At 29.8% G+C, this 9,146-nt stretch overlaps 1 long non-coding RNA gene across 2 annotated transcripts in view; it reads left to right on the plus strand.

Annotated features, from left to right (window-relative positions):
* The window catches only part of LOC117175993, a 15,484-nt gene extending 11,872 nt beyond the window's left edge, over positions 1–3,612 (plus strand). For both annotated transcript variants that reach the window (XR_004467556.1, XR_004467557.1), the window contains exon 6: positions 2,490–3,612. This is a non-coding gene — a long non-coding RNA (uncharacterized LOC117175993). The remainder of the gene's footprint in view (positions 1–2,489) is intronic.
* The last annotated feature ends 5,534 nt before the right edge of the window (positions 3,613–9,146 follow it).

A 9,146-nucleotide genomic window follows, 5' to 3' on the forward strand; every position in this document is an offset into this window, starting at 1 on the left:
CAGCCTTGGAGGAGATTATGTTGAGAAATAAAAAAAAAAATTCTTAAAAACGTTGTTTTTCTTGGTCAGGCCGGAAACTTATCAATCCACCCTCGTATTATCGCTTATTATGGAATTTTTATTTTGAATTATTATTCAGAATTATTCTTATCAAATCTACAAAAAAGAATGATCAATAAAAATTAAATTTAATCCGAAATTATTAAATTATGTTTTTTTCAAAGAATAATTTACTGAAAATATAAATTATTTTACAGTTTTCTGTGGCGGTAATGTAATATAATAAAAAATTTTGAGAGTGAAAATTTGTAAAGTTCTATAAGTTTATAGTACCTTTTTAAAATTTTATAATTTTTTAATTTTGTAATGACATGGAAACAAAATAAGAAACAACATTTTCCCTCCAAATACAATAATTTAAAGAATGGCGAAAAATGAAACTTTATGAATTTGTACCCAAAGCTGCGAGAAACAAATGGTTCCCGTTTTTAATTTTTGTATTCTTTTTTTGATAAACTAGGGAACACACACATATTATTGTTAAGTTTAAAAAAATTTCTAAATATTTTTTGGAATCTCCAAACATAAGCCATTTTTACACATTTACATTTTTTCAATTTTATGTTTATGGAAGTAAATAACTTAAGATGAAAAATTACAATTATTTTGAAAAAGTAGGACATTTAATAAAAAAGGGCATTGATAAAAATATTTCATCATTATAATTTTATTAAATTAATAATATTTATTATTTTTATTTATGCATTACTTATCTAAAGTAAACTGTTGCCTTTAACATAATTAAAAAAGTACGTTTTTTAAATATTATTTCTTAAAAATATAATAATAAAATCTTTTTTTAATCAAATTAATTTTAATGACTTTACTTCCCAAAACTATTATTCAGATTTAAAATAACAATGATTAAACAAATTTGCAATTATTGTGATTTTAAATTCGAAAGGTCATTTTGGAAACTTTAATTTATTCATTAAAAATACATTTTGTTTTGAAAATATTTATAAAAAATAATAATTGTTTAAACTCGAGAATTTTCCTAAACCGTTCAAAACATATTTTTTGTCAATATTATTTATGTATTAAAAATTAAATAATCAAATATTTTTATTAAAAAAATTATTTTTAGTGTTAAAGATTCCAAAATTATTGTTTGGATTTAAAGTAACAATGTAAAATTCTCGAATAATAAAATTCCCGAGCAGTTTATAATATCACTGAGTTACAAAATTCTTGAATAAGAAAATTCAAAGCAGTTTATAATATTGGCAAATTTAGAACATTCCTGAATAATAAAATTTTTTACATAAAATATTCAAATATGTCGAAAAAAAATCTGATCGGTTTTAAAACAATTTTTTCGTATTACACTTTTTTTAATTGTAGAATTTTCAGTAGTTTCGAAAATAATAGAAAATAATTTCAATCTTGAAAAGAATAAGAAAAATTTGAAATAAAATATACATTTATAAAGATTTCGAACAAAAAATTGAAAGCCTTTTAAAATTTTTTAAACGTTTTGAGAGAACAATAAAATTGTCTCAAGATTCATGGTTAAATTTCAATTTATTTCTTCGTTTTCAAAAAGGGATTTTAAAAGAAAATTAAATCAAAATTACAAAATCCCAAAAAGAATTACATGATGCCGAATAAGTATTTTAAAGTTTCAAACGATTAAGAATTAATTTGAAACTTTTGGAAAATTTCATTTTTTTAAATGTAGACTGTTGAAGATTTGGAAAAAAAGCTAAATTAAAATTACAAAAGTTTTCAAGAGATTGAAAAAATTTTCTGTAGATTCCTAGGAACATGTTAAATGTTTGATTTGTTTATTTTGAAAAATTAACTTTACAAATTTTAAAACAAATTCGAAAATTTTTAGAGGACACTCCGAACGTTTAGAAGTTTTACAAAGATTTCAAACAAATTGTTAATTTTAAAATTTTGTAAATTTTGAGAAAAATACAGATATTTTACAATTTTGTAAAAAAGAAGCTTTTTATGAATCTGGAAAGGTTCTAAGAGTAGCAAATAATTTTCTTCAGATCGTTGGGAAAGTTTAAAGTTATTTCGTGAAAGATTTTAGCACAATTTTTTTTTTATTTTGCAGAATTAAAAATAAATTGTAATTCAAACAATTTTCAAGTTGAAAGGAAACTGAAATTATACATTGTAAACAAATTTAATTAATTCTAATGAACTCATTTCAACGTTTACTTTTCGGAATTAATATTTTCATGAAATAGTTATTGTCACAAAAATAGGAAAACCCAAAATATTTTTTTTTAAACTTCACATCGAGTTTTTTTCCAAATTAGATGTAATGAACCTTAGCCTATTTTATTCGATTTTATCAAACATTTTTAACTAGGTTTATTTTTCTAACTTGAGATAACATATAGTAAATAATAGTAAATTTAATAATACATAATAAATTAGTAAACCTTCCTTAATTAAAAGTTTTGTTTCAGGCGCCGTATGTCGGGCCACACCTACGAAAAGGAGCCCTGCCAGCTTTAAAACTTGGTCGTCCGGAAAAACCTGGTCCCAAACCTCGTTCTTTGTGCTTGAAAATAAAGAAAAATGGAAGTCATACGGAAAATAACATTTGCAAAAAGATCAAAATTTAAAGAGAATTGAATATGATCAAACTGAAAATGCTGATTCTCCCGCTAAAGAACTGGATCATTTTGCACTCTTATTGAAACACAAATTTGAAATTTTGACCTGTGTCCACATGCCAATTTCGTGGATGAGAGCAAATGTTACTTAGGTTAATCGCCCAGGTATAGCATTTTTACGCGAATTGGAGCAAGAGGCAAAAATGAATACGTCGATTCGATCTGCAATAAGAAAATCACAATTGACGATAGTATGACTATTGATCAAATTAAACGGTAAATCTATTGATCACACAGAGTTTGGGTTTCAAATTGAGCAGCTGCATTCCGCAAAAGACGTCGAAGATTTTATTGAACTTGTGCATAACAGAAAGATGTGTCGAGGTTGCCTGCACATAATTCTGCATGCAGAAAACTCGAATAACTTCTCATCGTTTAGTTACCTGGATAAAGTAGACACCTTGCGACATATGCGCTGTTCATTAATTCTACCCACTGGTCAAGAGGGCAAGGAAAAGGAAAAATGCAAATATTGCAAGACAGTGAAGGAATTATTGAGAAGAAAGATTATTCGCAGGCAGCATAATAAATCGTCCAACTATTTCAAAACCAGTGATCTAAGTCTGAGAAAGCTCGCAGAGGTGCAAATATTAATAAAAACGCTCAATTCTACAGGTCAAACAAAAGAAAGAGTTCAAGCAAGGTTGCGCATGCTGAAAAAAGTGGTTCTTGAATATGAGTATAAAATTGTGCGAATATCGGAAAAAAAACGTTGATAAATTGATTGATAAGCATGGCAAAATCAGTCTCAATGAGAAAGTGGCTATCAGAGAGATATTCAAATCTGCTATACCCGAAGGTTTTTGCTGCGCTGAATCCGAATCTGACCTCAGAAAAATTCCATCACCCTCAGTTTTCGAGATAAGATTTTTCATAGCCGAGATATGGCGGATTCAAATATGAAAAATTTCACCCCCAGACCCGGTAACTTTCGAGCCCTAACACATCAAAATGGCGGATCCAAAATGGCGGCCAAAAAAATTTAAGTACGCGTATTGGTATAATAATGTATACTAAGGGGTTTTGGAGGTCGCTGATTACAAATCCAATATCAAATTTGACGAATTCAAAATGGCGGATCCAAAATGGCAGCCATATTGAATTTTCAAAATCTGACTTCATATCCTTAATGAGCAACCTCAAAAACCTATATATAGATTTTTTCGATCGAATACGATCACTTATAAATTGGGCTTATAGCCTCACATATGCTATATAGGGTGTTTTAACGTTGTTACGAAACTGCCAAAATACTTAACTTCAATCAATGATATATCGATGAAAAAAAAGCTATCTTGAATCTGAAAAAATGGATTTCAGAGGGCAAGGGTGCTCCTTTGTGATGCTTTCGCCCGTTTTTGAAAAAAAATTTATTCAAGATGCTATGTAACCTCAAATATAGCAAAAAACGGTGTTTTTTGCACTTTTAGGTTACAATATCTCGAAAACTGAGGGTGATGGAATTTTTCTGAGGTCGGATTCGGATTCAGCGCAGCAAAAACCTTCGGGTATACTAGGTCTGGTCTCTGGTTCCGGACCTTTGTCAAATTTTGTCGGCCTGTGCCTAGTGTGCGAACAATTTTGAGGTAATTTTTAAAATGATTATTGAAATTTATGTTACATTTAATTAAAAATAGACATTAATAACTGCAGGATAAAAAATTTTCGGAGGAAAATCAGAACTTGAACTTCATGAAGCATTATTACTAGATGAAATGTAACAAGAAAAAATCTTCTTGATCATCAGACAATGACATTTAAAGGAGTAGAAGAGTTTGGCGACAATGTCCGGAATTGGGGTGTAGTGGAAAAATGGAAGGGTTTAAAAACTCGGTCGAGCATCCTGTGGATGAAGAACAAAATGTATTACTCTGCTCGGATGCACCTCATCTGATGAAAACCATTCGAAATCGTCTGATAAATGGTTCGAAGCTAAAGGTATAATATTCTGGAATAATTAAATGTTTTAAATATTTTCAGCGTTTAGTATAAATAAAAGCACGCGGAAATGGTTACCACCAATTTTTTAAACTTATTTTCAGATTCATCCGGATGACAGCTCGATTGAATGGGAACATTTCGAAATCCTATACGACATTGACAAAAATCAACCGGAGAGTAGCAGATGGTGCCCAAATATAACGGACACTCACGTTAAACTAAAGGACAATAGTTTTACTAAAATGAGAGAAATTCTAGCTCTTCAGGTAATTTTTTGATCGTATTTCTTTATTTTTTACTATTAAAGGAATACGTCATAGTTAGTAAAATTCTTTAGTATGCATGAACTGTTCGTTTGACAGATTTTCTGTCGATCTGCTGCTCTTGATTTGCATTTTCACAAGGCCTATGAGAAAAGAATGGAGAATTGTGAATGCACTGGAACATTTTGCGAAATACTAAATGACATGTTTGATACTCTTAATCGAACTTCGAATGAAACAGGCCTGCGAATGGCTGTAATGTTATCAGGTTAAGTATTTTAATTTGCAAAATCAGATCACATTTATTTATTATACTATACTTTGTTATTTTATAATATTTAATTTTCATAGATATTGCAAGAGACTCTAGAGTGGTTGGACGCATTGGAAAGACGAGTCAAGGAGAACTTGATCAGCTCAGACGAATCTCTGACAGCAAGTACTGCCGAAGGTCTAAGGATAACCTTGCATTCAACATTAGATTTGTCTAAGTATTTATTGGAATATTTGAAAATCGACGTCGATTTAACTGGATGAATTAATGAAGATTCTCTAGATGTATTTAAATCGCTCCTTAAAATAGACAAGTTTCAGGAAACCAATATCAAACAGAAGTTAATAACTTTATCAAGAAATATCTGCCAAAATGTTTTCTGAAATTTACGTAATCTTTTTCATTATAATGTTGATATTGGTTTATTAATGCGGGTTTTCAATTATCTTCTTTAAAGCCTTCTAAATGCAAACAGCTCTATGAATTGGTCAATTTTGACTTAGTCTTAAATTTTTTTAAATACATTTTAGAGAGATTTTACAATTGTAATACATTATTTTTCTTTTTTTTATATATATTAAAAGTTAATAAACGCACTATGACAGACAAAGTTGCAGAGTTATTGTAAAAAAATGTACATAAGCATTTTGTACAACTCGAGTAACTAAGCCTTAAAGGTATTCACTCAACTTACTTGAAACTTTATTTATTAGTAATATAGTTCAAGGATAACAGTAGTTTTAGGTAACATAAGCTGTTAATTACATTTTTTTTAAAGTCCAGGGAAGCCAGGCACTATGCTAATAAAAATAAACTGTCTTGATTTGCTTAGAGATTGTTTGGAATGGTCCGATATGCAGTAAGAACGAACAATCATCCCGCTACTCCCACATTCCTGCAAATTTATAAGATCCTCGCTTTTTATAGCGTCTTAAAGCCACCTCGAAATGGAAATTGTTCGATTTCTGATGATACTCCAATTGAACCTTTAATTGCATTGTCCACTTTGATAGAACCTTATAAATCTAATAAGAAGCATTCTATTGTTGAAGAAACAAAAAAGAAGTTAGCTGTGATTATCCAAAAGGAAGATAGTAACTTTTCAGATTTTACAAGTGCAACAGATCATGAAAATAGTAATGTTTTTAGTCTGGTTGTAAACGAGATTACAAAGAAAAAGTGGAACTTTGCATGCTCTGAATATTCGAAAGAAGCTCTCGCCTACGTTGTCGATTTTTATTTACAAACGCGAATGCGTCAGTTTGCAAAAGTGAAAATGGCTAATAAAAAAAAAGAAAATTGGATAAAAAAGACAGCTGCAAACTTAGTATCAACTTAAACTTCACGAATCTAGAACTGATTTTTTCGTCTTGGAAGCACTTCTGATTGTAATTTTGTAAGATTCTCGGTTTAAAGTTTATACGGAGGAAAAATACTTATTTAAAATATTTAATCTATTTAGTTAAAACTTTAATATTTTATATAGTAGATACAAATAATTTAAAAACAAAAGACTAGTAACAAATACTCAGAGACAGAAGAAATTTATGTAAAGTTATATATGAAATTGATTATTTCCAATTAAAATTTTTTGATTAATTTCTTGTTGCGGTGAAAATTCTTAGTTACTACCGAGGAAAAAGACTTATTTAAGATATTGAAGAAAATCTGTTAAAATATTGATTATTCTATATAATAGATCAATATTATTTCAAAAGAAAAAACTTATAAGTAATACTAAGAGTCACAAGCAATGTGTATAAGATTATATATAAAATTAATTCTTTTCCATTAAAAAAATGTTTTTAATTTATAGTTGCGGTGGAAGAATAGGTATGTCTAATACTTCGAACTTTTCACCTAAAAATTTTATATATGTATAAAAAAATGTTTCATTCGATAAATTATGTATTATTTTATTAATTTTACCTACCTGATCTTAAAGAAGTTCATTTAAACACATAATTAGTTTATTAAAATATTCGAAAATCTAAAATAAATTTGAATAAATATTATATGATATAGTAAAAATTATTATAAAATTTAGGCTATTTTCATTTCGGAAGGTCCAACATTACACAAATAATTATGTCTAATTTAATTGCGCATGAATAATAATTTTGTGTAATTAGTAGGAATGTATTGGGATTTACGTTCAAAAGCAGTGAATTTTACGATTTTCGCAAACTATTTGTAATTCAAACGATTAAAAAAATCTTAATGATTATTATCTTTTACCGAGAAATTTCAGAAAATTAATTTTATTTCACAAACGTTTTGTTTTTAACACTTTCGCCTTTCATTATTTGTATTTTAGGCCAACTGCATAGCTGACGCCGCCATACGTCGAACGTTAACACTCATGAAAAAATTTTTCCATAGGCCTCCAGAAAAGTGGCATGGGGCTGGTATAGGACTTTTCTATGCGAAATTATTTGTGTAAAACTGATAAAATATAATAGGTTTAGAAGTAGGAAGTATGTATGTATTTATATTTGTTTCGTTTGAACATATGAAAAATAAATTTGTGACATACATGCAGTTATACATGTTGTCCATTCATATTTTGATAATTACTTTGCAGATAATCGGTATTTAGGTATCATGAATTCTTGCACACAAGTTCGCGCCAAATGGTGTTTCAATTATTTTCAAGGAGTTCAAACACATACACTGGAATAACCAGAACACTAGTCACAGAGCTGTCTCAAAAAGAAGGAAACTTCGTCCTGTCAAAGCAGCTACGTGGTTTGTGTTCCGATCATTGTGGGTTACAGTCATCCCAGTGAATATGTTTGACCCCCCTGAAAATTACCGGAACAACTTTTGGCTCCAACTCAAACATACAAGTATTGAGAATACAATAAATTCTATAATGATTCAGAATTTCGAAACGATATAATTTAACAATACTTAAATTATGTAACGGATGCCTGTATACCTAAGACATCTTTATCGTGAAGAATTTTAATAACCACAGAATACCTTCAACATGAAGGAACTTTTTCGTCTTATCGAAGATTCTTTGTGATTGGTGTTCCGGTTATTCGGGGCTATGGTAATTCCATTGCATGAGTTTGACAACTTTGGAAAGGAACAGAACACTTTTAGGCGCGAACTTAAAAATTTCAAACAATTTGGCTGAACGTTTCCGCAAAACGTTTCTGATTAGTCAACGCCTTATGTTGGCCATTCCGAGATCCGGCCGTTCTGATGCATGCTCTGATTTTCTTTGTTCTCACATATATTGTAGTACTCGAAAAACTAAGCGACACGTATTTTCTCTTACGTGTCCAAAATGGTTTTAGGGGGTAACAACCACCCTCGAATAGCGTTACAGAATGAAGTAATGATAAAATTTGCAGCCGGAAATTTTTTAGAGGAATAAAGTCTTATCCAGATAAATTGGCGTTTTCAAAACACACGTGTTGTCACGGAAGACCAAAGTAAAGTTTAACTGATATTTGGTTAAAGTTTATCCTGCAAAGCTAATTTTTGTTGCAGCGAGTCTTTCATCGGAAATCTATGTAAAGTTTATTTTCTGTTTTTTCTCTGATGGTACCAAACACTCATTTAATAGTTTCACATATAATAACAGGATATTCCACAATCAAACCAACTCGAATAATGTCTTTACGATAAGAGATGAAAAATGTAATTTTGTCAATTTGATCAAAAAAACTTTTGGGGGGTAAATTGCCCACAGGGAGAACCTGCTCATCGATAGATCTGTCTGCAAAGATGCAGCATTCTACCAGCGTGACCTATCGATGGCCTGGATTGATTATCGGAAAGCTTTCGATTCGACCTCCCATAGACTTATCATCTATCTTTTGGGAAACTTAAAGGTTCATCCGTAAGTAGTGAGGTACAGTCTGTCAAGTTAAAGCGTGGGTGACTTTACTCGCAGTCGGTAAGGTGTATCGACATGATTTTGGTGTCAAAATATTAAGAAGAGCTCCCTCTTTC

This window comes from Belonocnema kinseyi, chromosome 1, assembly GCF_010883055.1.
Source record: "Belonocnema kinseyi isolate 2016_QV_RU_SX_M_011 chromosome 1, B_treatae_v1, whole genome shotgun sequence".
In the NCBI taxonomy this organism is placed as follows: domain Eukaryota; kingdom Metazoa; phylum Arthropoda; class Insecta; order Hymenoptera; family Cynipidae; genus Belonocnema; species Belonocnema kinseyi.